The sequence below is a fragment of the Pseudophryne corroboree genome, chromosome 5 (assembly GCF_028390025.1).
Source record: "Pseudophryne corroboree isolate aPseCor3 chromosome 5, aPseCor3.hap2, whole genome shotgun sequence".
Classification (NCBI taxonomy): domain Eukaryota; kingdom Metazoa; phylum Chordata; class Amphibia; order Anura; family Myobatrachidae; genus Pseudophryne; species Pseudophryne corroboree.
The window spans coordinates 354596670-354610351 of record NC_086448.1 but is presented as its reverse complement, the minus strand read 5'-3'; the positions used below and the strand labels follow the sequence as shown (position 1 = coordinate 354610351).

Sequence of the window (13682 nt, the reverse complement as noted above, 5' to 3'; positions counted from 1 at the left end):
GTAATAGAGTCTGATTTTGGAAATACCAACCCCAAGACCCTACAGTCCATATTATTGCCTCAATTTAGATTACTATTGATTAGATCTCCCTGCAATAATCTGGCAGTCTACTGTATTATTCTTTGACCACATATAACCCGATATTCATTTATTCTGTGATTGACATCCTGGGTCCCAATACAATCGGAAAACGGTGCGCCTAGGAGACAGATTTACCTACGGTCAGACCGCACTGAGTATGCCCAAACTCGTCTGATCTTGGAAGCCAAGCACTGCAGGGCATGGTTAGTACCTGGATGGGGAACCACCAGGGAATACTAGGTACCGTAGGTATTTTATTCTCCAACAGTTAAAGCAATTTGGGACCCATTGTACTAACCTGGCCTCAGGTTATAGCATTCATCAGACTATATCAGACTCGAGGTAGTGACCTCATTCATATAAAATCTTGATTATAGAGGATATGTATGAATCATCTCTGTGGATGAGGGTTTATTTATTTTCGCTCACTTACATTATTATTTTGCCCATAATAGGTACATTAGTACTTGTGAACACTTATGCTCTTTAATTATCGATGCCAGCTCTCGTCTTTTCTTAAGTATATATTAATAAAAGTTATTTTTTAATTTCACCATTTCAATTTTTCAAGTGTGCCCAGGAAAAGGCTTATAGTTGCTTTTTTTTGGTCCTTTTGTTTTCTCAAAGGACCATACCTGTTGTTTCATAGTTGTCATAACTATCTTCCGGGAGCACCACCAACCATTTGCTGAACTAATAATTTAAGTATGCTTTTACGTTGGTCTAATAATAATATTTCTAAGTCACTGAACAATAATTGTTTTATCCTGTGCAGATTTATTTCTTCTTGTATAAACCATATGCTATCACATATTGTCTCACAAAAATAATATTCTATTTGCTCCAAGCACAAAATTTCATTATTATTTATAGTGCTAACTGCAATTCCTGCATTTACTACAATGATTGACAGAACTAACACTGCTGCTACTATACATCACACATGGTCCTTCAAGTTACTTATTCATTATGCATTTTATCAGCTAAATCACTCATTATTTTACACAGTAAACATATGCCATATTATTTAAAAGCACAGTTCTCCAAATTACCTATTAAACATCCAAAATCTATCATTATCACTTGTGACATTGTCCAAATGTACAATTTATATGCATTATATAGTATCTCAATCTATCAAACTCCAATGTAAAAAAGTTTTGTTCACAAATTCCTACTGTATAAACTTGCCCAAATATGATCTCTCACAAATAATTTACAGTCAATATATTGTCTATATAAGACTACATCCCCTAGTAATCACACCACATTGCTAATTACAGTGTTATCTGTGAATTCTATAGTGTAACACAATATTCCAATAAAATGCTTCCTTATAGTTTTACATTCCTTGTTCAGCACACCTTGTTCCCCTATTGTCCATACATTTTGGGGGAGTGGATGAGAAAGATGATGCATGCATGAGGTGAATTGCTCAGCTGAGAAAGAAACAAAAGTTGTGTGCGCTTTTCATTTAGGGGGACATGTACTAAGCAGTGATAAAAGTGGAGAAGTGTGCCAGTGGAGAAGTTTCCCATGGCAACCAATCAGCATTGACGTCCGATTTATAATTTGCACACTATAAACACATACAGAGCAGCTGATTGGTTGCCATTGGCAACTTCTCCACTGGCTCACTTCTCCACGTTTATCACTGCTTAGTACATGTCCCCCTCAATCACATATCTCTGGGAAGAGCCACATGATTAATATAGACACCTCATCTATTTACAACATGTGAGGGTTTATACCAGATAGACTGGTTTTCCCATATGTTGGGTAAAACAAAGTCAAGATACTGTAGCTGGTTGGTTGGTTGGTTGGTTGGTTGGTTGGTTGGTTGGTTGGTTGGTTAAGGAAGATAAATGTATGTTTAACCATTGAAATGGAAATTGAAATCTTTTAACAGCCCCATTGTTTGATAAAATGGAAGGGACAAGAGACTTCCTATATCACTTCCCCTCATACTTCTCCTATCCCAGAAGTGATAAAAAAAAGTTTCTTATGAATTGTTATTTTGTATTGAAATAAAACATTGTGTTATTTGTAATTCAGAAAAAGTATATTTTTTACTTTGTATCAATGTGTTTTTAAATATATTGTCAAAAACAAACAATCTGTAACAAGATGAATAATTTGTACTGTATGTTATTAGAATGAAAATGGATGATTAGTAAAAAAAAAAAAAATGAAATTACCAATCCCTCAATCTAGATGGTATGAGTGAAAAGTGTATCTGCCTACAGTACTCTGGTCATTAAAAATGATGATGATGATGATGATGATGATGATGATGATGATGATGATTATTATTATTATTTTTTTTATATTTGCATTGTTTATTTGGGAATACGAATAGATTTAAGGCAGGGGTATTGAGACTGAACCATTAACTATAGAAGATGTAGAATCCTCAATACTGGAAAAAAAATTGTTTTTTTTTTTTAATACTTTAGTCTGAATTTACTAAACAATGTTTTTAATTGCATTTTTAATATGCTGCAATTTACTGGTGAAAACCAAAAACAATAATTTATTAAAGGCTATTTTGGATTTCAAAACTAAAACCGACTTAAATGCCTGGTGTTTCAGAAAGTGACAAACTGCCATGTGGATTTCTAAATGAGGCAGTGGTTTCTGCAGAAAGAGTTAAATGTGAGAAGGTCTTCATGTCATGGCACTTCTTTATTAGTAATTAGAGATTTGCATGTTTTGGTTTTGGATCTGGATCCCTGCTCATGTTTTGGCTCTAGATAGGTTTTGCCAAAACCACCCTTTCGGGTTTTGGTTTTGGATCTGGATGATTTTTGAAAAAAACATAAATATAGCTAAAATCACAGAATTTGGGGGTAATTTTGATCCTATGGTATTATTAACCTCAATAACATTTATTTCCACTCATTTCCAGTCTATTCTGAACACCTCACAACTCACAATATTGTTTTTAGGCCTAAAAGTTGCACCGAGGCTGCTGTATGACTAAGCTAAGCGACACAAGTGTGCGGCACAAACACCTGGCCCATCTAGGAGTGGCACTGCAGTGGCAGACAGGATGGTACTAAAAAAAACTAGTCCCCAAACAGCACATCATGCAAAGAAGTAAAAGGACCGATGCAGCACAACACAGCACTGGAATGACACACACAAAACAGAGCAAGTCGCCACACCACTTTCCAGCACTGCAGACACTGAGGAGAGAGACACATCTTCTCGCTACACTCTCCAGGACGAGTGACAATGGCGGCAACATGCGGCTCCTTATATGGAATCCAAAACCCGCGGGAATCCGACAGCGGAATAATGACGTTTTGCCTCGTTCTGGTTTCCGAGTCTGGCAGGAAGTCCCGAGCCGGACTCGGATCCGAGCTCGGGACATGAAGTACGAACCCGCTCATCTCTATTAGTAATCCAAATGCATTGCTATTTATCATCACCAAAAACTGAGTATGCAATATTATCTCTGAAAGTTGTCTTTTTAATCTAGTTTTATTTTTGTTTGTTTTCTTTTGTGTGTATTTATTGTCAGTTGTCAGTCATGTATGATTTCTGTGGTTGAGTGTACTGAGATTGTGCTTACTCTATTTATTTGTTGGGTGTTTTTATATCAAAATGTATCAGCAGAGAAGAATGTAAAACACAGCAGGAAGAGATAGAAGAAGCAGGGGCATAGATAGGAGAGACAATTCAGTAGAACTACGTCAAAGTAGAACATACTTCTCTGCACTGAAGAAAACTGTGTCCTCATTTGTTCAGTTGTGATCTGATCCTGGCAAGACAACAAAAACATCTAACCACAGAGAGCATCAATTGTGGCACAATATTGCTACACCAGTGAACGTTGTGGGACCCTTAAAAAGATCAGCAGCCCAATGCTGCAAAATATTTTCTGACTTAAGGGGGATACTCACGGAGCGATTGCTGCTTAAAATCTAAGCAATCTGACTAGATTGCTTAGATTTTAAGCAGCGATCACTCCGTGTGTACGCCTCACAGCGATAGCAATGCGCAGCCCCGCGCATCGCTATCGCTGGTGCTAGATTGGCCTGCATGCAGGCCAATCTAGCAGGTCGCTCACTTCACCCGCTGGGTGAAATGAGTGGCCCCCCTCTTCCCCCGCACACTCAGCACACATCGCGGTGTGCTGAGCGGGGGGAAAGATGTGTGCTGAGCGGTTCGCTCAGCACACATCTCTCCCCACATCTGCCAGTGAGTACTGGCCTTTAGAATATAACAGTCGAGAAGATGTGTGAAGAAATTAAAGTGGGCAGAGGGAGATGTCTTCCTCTTTGTATTGTGTTTTGCTCATATGAAGAAAGGGTTCATTAAAGGTATCTGCAGATCGGCCTGTAGTGCAGGCAGATTAGAAGACACTATGAATGACTCGTGGGAGCATACAATTGTCTGTACACACTGCCTGATGTGCATGATATGTCAGTCCGATCCAAAGAATCAGATGACATATAATCTAGTCTGTTCACAGATTTACTGAGGGGGTTGGGTGACCTGCATCTTAAAAACATGTGTTGAGACATGGAGGGGGCACATAGAGATATATTGAAGAATGAAAAAAGAAAGACTATCAAAAGAATAATCGAAAAAAGGAAAAAAATGTCTGATTGCAATATTAATGTTGTTATTATAAAGGCTATATAAATATTCTGTATAAACCTCAAAACATCTTATAGAGAAGGCACATGGGGTCTGTGGTCACCATAAATAACTGTCAACTTTTATTACATGTCAATATATATATATATATATTTTTAACTACAGAACACATTTACCTTCTCTATAAGATGTTTTGCATGTACCAGGTCAGTATTTTAATACAGCAGCAGTCTGAAATTTAAAAAAAGCTACAGAGAAATACAGTCAGTAGTAAAAGGAATAAATAGAAACTGTGCCAGAGCCTTGGGACAATTTAATTTAAGAAATAAAGAATTGTTATACAATGGTGTTTTTTGTGTAATATTTTGGATAGGGTACTGTGGGTGTGGTATGGTGTAAGGAAGCAGTATTACAGTGGGAAAGGCATAGTGTCAAGAAGGGGTTGTAGTTGAGTTGTACAGTATTTTAATACAGCAGCAGTCTGAAATTAAAAAAGCCACAGAAAAATAATAACTAGAAACTGTGCTAGAAGCTTGGATAATTTAATTTAAGAAATAAAAAATTGTTATACAATGGTGTTTTTTTTGTAAGATTTTGGATAGGGTACTGTGGGTGTGGTATGGTGTAAGAAAGCAGTATTACAGTGGGAAAGGCATAGTGTTAGGAACATGTTGAACTTGTAATAATGAAAGCCTGATGGGTGAATGGGGTGAAGGAGAGTTGGTTGAAGGAACTTACAGCCAGCGGGAGGAATGAGTAACAAAAAAAAAATGCCATTGGTGAGTGAGTATAGTTTCCTTCACTCACTCGACACCATGCCATCAAGGCATGGTGTCAATTGAGTGAAGGAAACTATAGTGGGTCAGGTATGGTGCCAGGTAGTGGTGTAAGTGGGATTCTGTGAGTGAGGTATTGTTTTAGGGGTCCCTTTTATTTATTTGCCTGGGGCCCACAAACCCTAGGGCAGCTTTGCATTCACCCTCTTACAATATTTCATCCTGCCCCTTGCATGAGGTGGCTAAGGTGCTCCATCCAGTGGCTGACCATACCTCTATTGGCTGACTACAACTCCTCTGGCAGCTGGCCTCTTCAGGAGAGCAACACTCTATTTCATGTGCTCCTGTGCATTCCTCCAATGGACCCTTCAAGCCTCAGTACTCCAATGTGTGCAGGCATTGTAAGTGAAAGAAAAGCTCATTTGATCACCCTCCCACAACAAACAGGAATCCCATGGCACGACCTTATATTTCAGCCTTCCTCCAAAAAACAATAATTCATTGATTTTAGCTCATGCTCACTTTGAGCAGGCATCAATCTCTTAGTATGAATGACTGCATACCTCAAACTATCTTGATTTCTTCTAGATAGTCCCATTTTGAGACATTGCCCCAATTGGCTGGACAATTGGGGAGGTATTTTAAATGAAGAATAAGTGTGTTACATGGAAAAAGAAGACAATGGTCCAGATGGTGGCAGTGGTGCTAAGAGGGAGGGGGAGCAGATACTATTTACCCAGGCCCAGACCTGATGGAGGAGCACAGAGGGGGCCCAAGTCCCCATACCCCCTTACCTGTCAGCAGCACTTACTGCTCTTCTCCTCAGCCCAGAACAAGCTGTTGTGTGCCGGGCTGCAGTGTGGCCAGTGAGGCACTTAAAGTACAATTTTTTTCTGTATTTTTGTTATGTGTGCAGGGCCACACCTCCCATGAGTAGACCATGGCCCTTGAAAAGTACCTAAGCCCAGCCACGCTCTCTAATGCCCTGGATGGTGGTCAAGCATATCAGCATTGATGGGCAGGCCTGCATGACCTGTGGGCATGTCTGCTTATCAAACAGCAGAAATTGAACAGTGGTATGGGAGGACTCTTTCCCCCAATTGATGTGATGTGACCAAAGAGTGGGCCAGCACATCATACTCCATGGCCAGGTCCCCCATTTGCTGTATGTTGAGGATAGCTGGCATATTAAGAAGTCATATAAATAAATAAAAATGTATTTAACAGAACTGTTCTTGTGCTTTTCTTACAAAAATAAAGAAAATACCTCCATGAGCATATATTTCTTCATCATAAGGCTCAGAGGATGGCCTCAAAGATAAGTGGTCCAGAGGGATAAGAATGTGTGGGAAATGGACATTTTAAAGTAACAATAGACTCAGTGGGCAAGGAAAAATTTATTGTGTGGATGGCTGACAGATCAATGGTGGATGGATTGAGTGGGGTATGGATACTGTGAAGTGCCCTATTCCAACTCCTCTTTTGCTGAGCGCTCCTGAAGTGGAAGTAAGGGATTCTCAGCCACTGCCATTTTCTTGGCCTACACCTTTGCCAGATTCCTGTGAACACAGCAATATATATATATATTTATATATATATATGTATATTATAAGGGCACGGTCGTGCCCTTATATTAAGGCAGAATCGAACAAACGGAATTCTCCCATAGGGAAATTCTGAGATGGGGGCATGGTGTTTGAGGGGCTACATCTTAAAAGTGATTGGACGTACTGAGCTGAAATTTGGCATGGACGCGTAGAATCGTCACCCGCTGCTGCTTGCCAAATTTCAGGGCAAAATAATAAAAAAATGAGGAATTGGGAGTAACCTAAAGTTTCAACTGTCAGTTTTTTTCTGCGACTTCCTGTGTGGCTTTTGAGGATGATTTTCCCATATAGTCTATGGAAAGTTTTTTGGGAAGGCATAACTCAGGATAGAGGATGAATTAAGACTTGGGGTTTGTTTTATTAGATAGATCTTGTCCCAGTGTAGTGCCTTTTGGGGTTAAGGTTTTTCAGAAAGTTAAAGTTTTTTTTTTAATTTAGTGAAATATGCCCCATTTTAAAGATAGGGCTTTTCAATTTGTTGCGGCTGCGCAGTGGCCGCCAGCAGGGGGTGTACAAAGAGTAGCTTCACTAAGTTGGGTGTAGGAAGATGGATGACGCTGTACATCTGTCTCTGTCATTGGTGGCATAATGGTGTAAGGCTCTAGTAGCCTCACGCGCTATGCTATGGCAGTTGGGCACGAGGAGAGAGTGGGTAGCAGTCTCGTGCATGACAAGGAGATGTTTTATAGAAGGAGCTGCAGGCGGTGGGAGGACAGCCTGCGCTTCTCTGGGTGTGAGCCGTGAGCACAGTGAGTCTCAAGGAGAGGGTACAGCGGCTTGAGCAGACCTAAGGAAACCGCTCCCCTCACCTGAAGTGGGAGCGTCTACGGGAGGAGATCGCCGGAGCCGCATCATGGAGGAAGCCGGGTCCCCTTAACAGAGCGTCAGCGGGAGGAGATTGCCGGAGCTGCACCACGGAGGAAGCCGGGTCCCCTTACCAGAGAGTCAACGGGAGGAGATCGCCGGGTCCCCTTACCAGAGCGTCAGCGGGAGGAGATCGCCGGAGCCGCACCACGGAGGAAGCTGGGTCCCCTTACCAGAGCGTCAGCGGGAGGAGATCGCCGGAGCCGCGCCACGGAGGAAGCCGAGTCCCCTTACCAGAGCGTCAGTGGGAGATCGCCGGAGCCGCGCCATGGAGGAAGCCGGGTCCCCTTACCAGAGCTTCAGCGGGAGGAGATCGCCGGAGCCGCGCTGAGTAAGTATATGACTGCCGCCATCTCTTCTCCCCCCTCCGCTGCACTCCTTGTTGTGCAACCCCTGGTCTCCCTCCTGGGCTCCCTGCATTCTGCTCATTCTGCTGCCTCCCCCTCCGTAGTAGTTCTCTGTCCGTACGCCCGTACGCTTCCCTGGCTCTCAGTAGCAGCAGATAACCTTCATGCCCCTCCCTCCGTGCAGCAGTAGTAGCACCTCTCTGCCCCCCACCCTCTCCCCCAGCTCTGGTAGCAGCAGCTATCCTCCATGCCCCACCCGCAGCAGCAGTAGTAGCACCTCTCTGCCCCCCACCCTCTCCCCCAGCTCTGGTAGCAGCAGCTATCCTCCATGCCCCCCCCCCCCGCAGCAGCAGTAGTACCTCTCTTTCCCCCACTCTTTCCTCCGGCTCTCGGTAGCAGCAGATATCCTCCATGACCCCCCTGCAGCAGCAGTAGTTCTTCTCCGTCCACCCACCCCCACCCCCACCCCCCTTGCAGCAGCAGTAGTAGTACCTTTCTGCCCCCCACCCTCTACCCCAGCTCTAGGTAGCAGCATCTTCCATGCCCCCCCACCGCAGCAGCAGTAGTAGCAGTAGCACCTCACTGCCCCCCACCCTCTCCCCCAGCTCTGGTAGCAGCAGCTCTCCTCCATGCCCCCCCACCCCGCAGCAGCAGCAGTACCACCTCCCTGCCCCCCACCCTCTCCCCCAGCTCTTGGTAGCAGCAGCTATCCTACAAGCCCCCCCCCCCTGCAGCAGCAGTAGTACCTCTTTGTCCCCCACCCTCTCCCCCAGCTCTCGGTAGCAGTAGCTATCCTCCATGTCCCCCCTGCAGCAGTAGTTCTCCTCTGTCCACCCCCCCCCTTGCAGCAGCAGTAGTACCTCTTTGTCCCCCACCCTCTCCCCCAGCTCTCGGTAGCAGTAGTTATGCTCCATGCCCCTCCCCCCCCCCCGCACCAGCAGTAGTAGCAGCAGTAGTACCTTTCTGTCCCCCCCTCTCTCCCCCGGTTGTCGAAGCAGCTGCTATCCTCCCTGCCCTGTCTGTCCTGTGCCCCCCCTCCCAGCAGCAGCTGCTATCCTCCCTGCCTTGTCTGTTCTGTGTCCCCCCCTCCTCCCCAGCAGCAGTGGCTGCTATCCTCCCTGCCCTGTCTGTTCTGTGACCCCCCCTTCCCCAGCAGCAGCTATCTTCCCTGTCTGTTCTATGCCCCCCCCCCCCCCCTCCCCAGCAGCAGCAGCAATCCTCCCCTGCTGGCCCCATTCTGTGCTCTCACCCCACTGCAGTCTGGTCTGGGATCTGGACTCTGGCGGTTGCTGTCCAGCTCCCACGGGATTGCTGACACCATGGTACCTCTTCTGTGTGCATCCTGGCCTGCCTGCGTGCTGTTGGGGGATGACTCCGGAAAGTTCCCCGTCCCATCAGATCCGAGTGCCAGCCCCTGTGCAATAAGCACTGCCAGACGCTGCCCCCAGACTATCTTCTCCCGCCCTCTCCCTATCAGATCTGCTCTGATAACCTTCCCAGCCGCTGCACCCCCTTCCTCCTCCCCCCCCCCCCTTCCTCCTTCAATCACTCTCTGGTCTAATCCCCCCACCCTCCTGTCTCTCTCTGGCTTAATCCCTCCCACACTCCCGACTCTCTCTGGTCTAATGCTTTCGACTCTCTTTGGTCTAATCCCTCCCGTCTCTCTCTGGTCTAATTCCTCCAGTGTCTCTCTCTCTCTCTCTCTGGTCTAATCCCTCCCGTCTCTCTCTCTCTCTGGTCTAATCCCCCCCACCCTCCCGTCCGTCTCTCTCTCTGGTCTAATCTCCCCCCACCCTCCCGTCTCTCTCTCTCTGGTCTAATCCCCCCACCCTCAAGTCTCTCTCTCTGGTCTAATCCCCCCCACCCCCCCACCCTCCTGTCTCTCTCTCTCTGGTCTAATCTCCCCCCACCCTCCCGTCTCTCTTTCTCTCTGGTCTAATCCCCCCACCCTCTCGTCTCTCTCTCTCTCTGGTCTAATCCCCCCACCCTCCCGTTTCTCTCTCTCTCTGGTCTAATCCCCCCCACCCTCCCGTTTCTCTCTCTCTCTGGTCTAATCCCTCCCCCACCCTCCCGTCTCTCTCTCTCTCCCTGGTCTAATCCCCCCACCCTCCCATCTCTCTCTCTCTCTCTGGTCTAATCCCCCCACCCTCCCGTCTCTCTCTCTGGTCTAATCCCCCCACTCCCCCCCGTCTCTCTCTCTGGTCTAATCCCCCCCACCCACCCTCCCATCTCTCTCTCTCTGGTATAATCATCCCCAACCCACCCTCCCGTCTCTCTCTCCCTGGTCTAATCCCCCCACCCTCCCATCTCTCCAACCCTGGTCTAATCCCCCCACCCTCCCGTCTCTCTCTCTCTCTCTGGTCTAATCCCTCCCCACCGTCCTGTCTCTCTCTCTCTCTGGTCTAATCCCCCCACCCTCCCGTCTCTCTCTCTCTCCCTGGTCTAATCCCCCCCACCCTCCCATCTCTCTCTCTCTCTCTCTCTCTCTCTCTCTGGTCTAATCCCCCCACCACCCCCATCTCTTTCTCTATCTCTGGTCTAATCCCCCCACCCGTCTCTCTCTCTCTCTCTCTCTCTCTCTCTAGTCTAACCCCACCCTCCCGTCTCTCTCTCTCTGGTCTAATCCTCCCACCCTCCCGTCTCTCTCTGGTCTAATCCACCCACCCTCCCGTCTCTATCTCTCTGGTCTAATCCCCCCCACCCTCCCATCTCTCTCTCTCTCTCTGGTCTAATCCCCCACCCACCCTCTCGTCTCTCTCTCTCGCTCTCTCTGGTCTAATCCCCCGCCCACCCCCCTGTCTCTCTCTCTCTTGTCTAATCCCCCACCCACCCTCCTGTCTCTCACTCTCTCTCTCTGGTCTAATACCCACCCACCCCCCCGTCTCTCTTTCTCTGGTCTAATCCCCACCCAACCTCCCGTCTCTCTCTCTCTCTCTCTGGTCTAATCCCCACCCAACATCCCGTCTCTCTCTCTCTCTCTGGTCTAATCCCCACCCAACCTCCCGTCTCTCTCTTTCTCTCTCTGGTCTAATCCCCCCCCTCCCGTCTCTCTCTCTGGTCTAATCCCCCAACCCTCCCATCTCTCTCTCTCTGGTCTAATCCCCCCACCCTCCCGTCTCTCTCTCCCTCTGGTCTAATCCCCCCCACCCTCCCGTCTCTCTCTCTGGTCTAATCCCCACCACCACCCTCCCGTCTCTCTCTCTCTGGTCTAATCCCACACCCACCCTCCCGTCTCTCTCTCTCTGGTCTAATCTCCACCCACCCTCCAGTCTCTCTCTCTCTCTCTCTGGTCTAATCCCCCCACCCTCCCGTCTCTCTCTCTCTGGTATAATCCCCCCACCCACCCTCCCGTCTCTCTCTCTCTCTCTCTCTGGTCTAATCCCCTCCACCCTCCCGTCTCTCTCTCTCCCTGGTCTAATCCCCCCCACCCTCCCGTCTCTCTCTCTCTCTCTGGTCTAATCCCTCCCCACCCTCCTGTCTCTCTCTCTCTCTCTGGTCTATTCCCCCCACCCTCCCGTCTCTCTCTCCCTCTGGTCTAATCCCCCCCACCCTCCCGTCTCTCTCTCTGGTCTAATCCCCACCACCACCCTTCCGTCTCTCTCTCTCTCTGGTCTAATCCCCCACCCACCCTCCCATCTCTCTCTCTCTAGTCTAATCCCACACCCAACCTCCCGTCTCTCTCTCTCTGGTCTAATCCCACCCACCCTCCCGTCTCTCTCTCTCTCTGGTCTAATACCCACCCTCCCATCTTTCTCTCTGGTCTAATCCCCACCCACCCTCCCGTCTCTCTCTCTCTCTGGTCTAATCCCCACCCACACTCCCGTCTCTCTCTCTATCTCTGGTCTAATCCCCCCACCCACCCTCCCGTCTCTCTCTCTCTGGTATAATCCCTACCACCCACCCTCCCGTCTCTCTCTCTCTCTGGTCTAATCCCCCACCCTCCCGTCTCTCTCTCTCTCCCTGGTCTAATCCCCCACCCTCCCGTCTCTCTCTCTCTCCCTGGTCTAATCCCCCACCCACCCTCCCGTCTCTCTCTCTCTCTCTCTCTTGTCTAATCCCCCACCCACCCTCCCGTCTCTCTCTCTCTCTCTCTCTTGTATAATCCCCCACCCACCCTCCCGTCTCTCTCTCTCTCTGGTCTAATACCCACCCACCCTCCCGTCTCACTCTCTCTGGTCTAATCCCCACACAACCTCCCATCTCTCTCTCTCTCTGGTCTAATCCCCACCCAATCTATCGTCTCTCTCTTTCTCTGGTCTAATCCCCACTCAACCTCCCGTCTCTCTCTTTCTCTGGTCTAATCCCCACCCTCCCGTCTCTCTCTCTCTCTGGTCTAATCCCCCCACCCTCCCATCTCTCTCTCTCTGGTCTAATCCCCCCACCCTCCCGTCTCTCTCTCCCTCTGGTCTAATCCCCCCACCCTCCCGTCTCTCTCTCCCTCTGGTCTAATCCCCCCACCCTCCCGTCTCTCTCTCTCTGGTCTAATCCCCACCACCACCCTTCCGTCTCTCTCTCTCTCTGGTCTAATCCCCCACCCACCCACCCTCCCGTCTCTCTCTCTCTGGTCTAATCCCACACCCACCCTCCCGTCTCTCTCTCTCTCTGGTCTAATCACACCCACCCTCCCGTCTCTCTCTCTTTCTCTCTGGTCTAATACCCACCCTCCCGTCTTTCTCTCTGCTCTAATCCCCACCCACCCTCCCATTGCTTTCTCTCTCTGGTCTAATCCCCACCCACCGTCCCATCTCTCTCTCTCTCTCTCTGGTCTAATTCCCCCCACCCACCCTCCCGTCTCTCTCTCTGGTCTAATCCCCACCACCACCCTTCCGTCTCTCTCTCTCTCTGGTCTAATCCCCCACCCACCCTCCCATCTCTCTCTCTCTAGTCTAATCCCACACCCAACCTCCCGTCTCTCTCTCTCTGGTCTAATCCCACCCACCCTCCCGTCTCTCTCTCTCTCTCTGGTCTAATACCCACCCTCCCATCTTTCTCTCTGGTCTAATCCCCACCCACCCTCCCGTCTCTCTCTCTCTCTGGTCTAATCCCCACCCACACTCCCGTCTCTCTCTCTATCTCTGGTCTAATCCCCCCACCCACCCTCCCGTCTCTCTCTCTCTCTGGTATAATCCCTACCACCCACCCTCCCGTCTCTCTCTCTCTCTGGTCTAATCCCCCACCCTCCCGTCTCTCTCTCTCTCCCTGGTCTAATCCCCCACCCACCCTCCCGTCTCTCTCTCTCTCTCTCTTGTCTAATCCCCCACCCACCCTCCCGTCTCTCTCTCTCTCTCTTGTATAATCCCCCACCCACCCTCCCGTCTCTCTCTCTCTCTGGTCTAATACCCACCCACTCTCCCGTCTCACTCTCTCTGGTCTAATCCCCACACAACCTCCCATCTCTC

At 48.3% G+C, this 13682-nt stretch overlaps 1 pseudogene; it reads left to right on the top strand.

The window, feature by feature from the left end:
* The first annotated feature begins 214 nt into the window (after positions 1-214).
* On the top strand, positions 215-333 carry LOC134929880 (5S ribosomal RNA; annotated as a pseudogene).
* Positions 334-13682: the final 13349 nt, after the last annotated feature.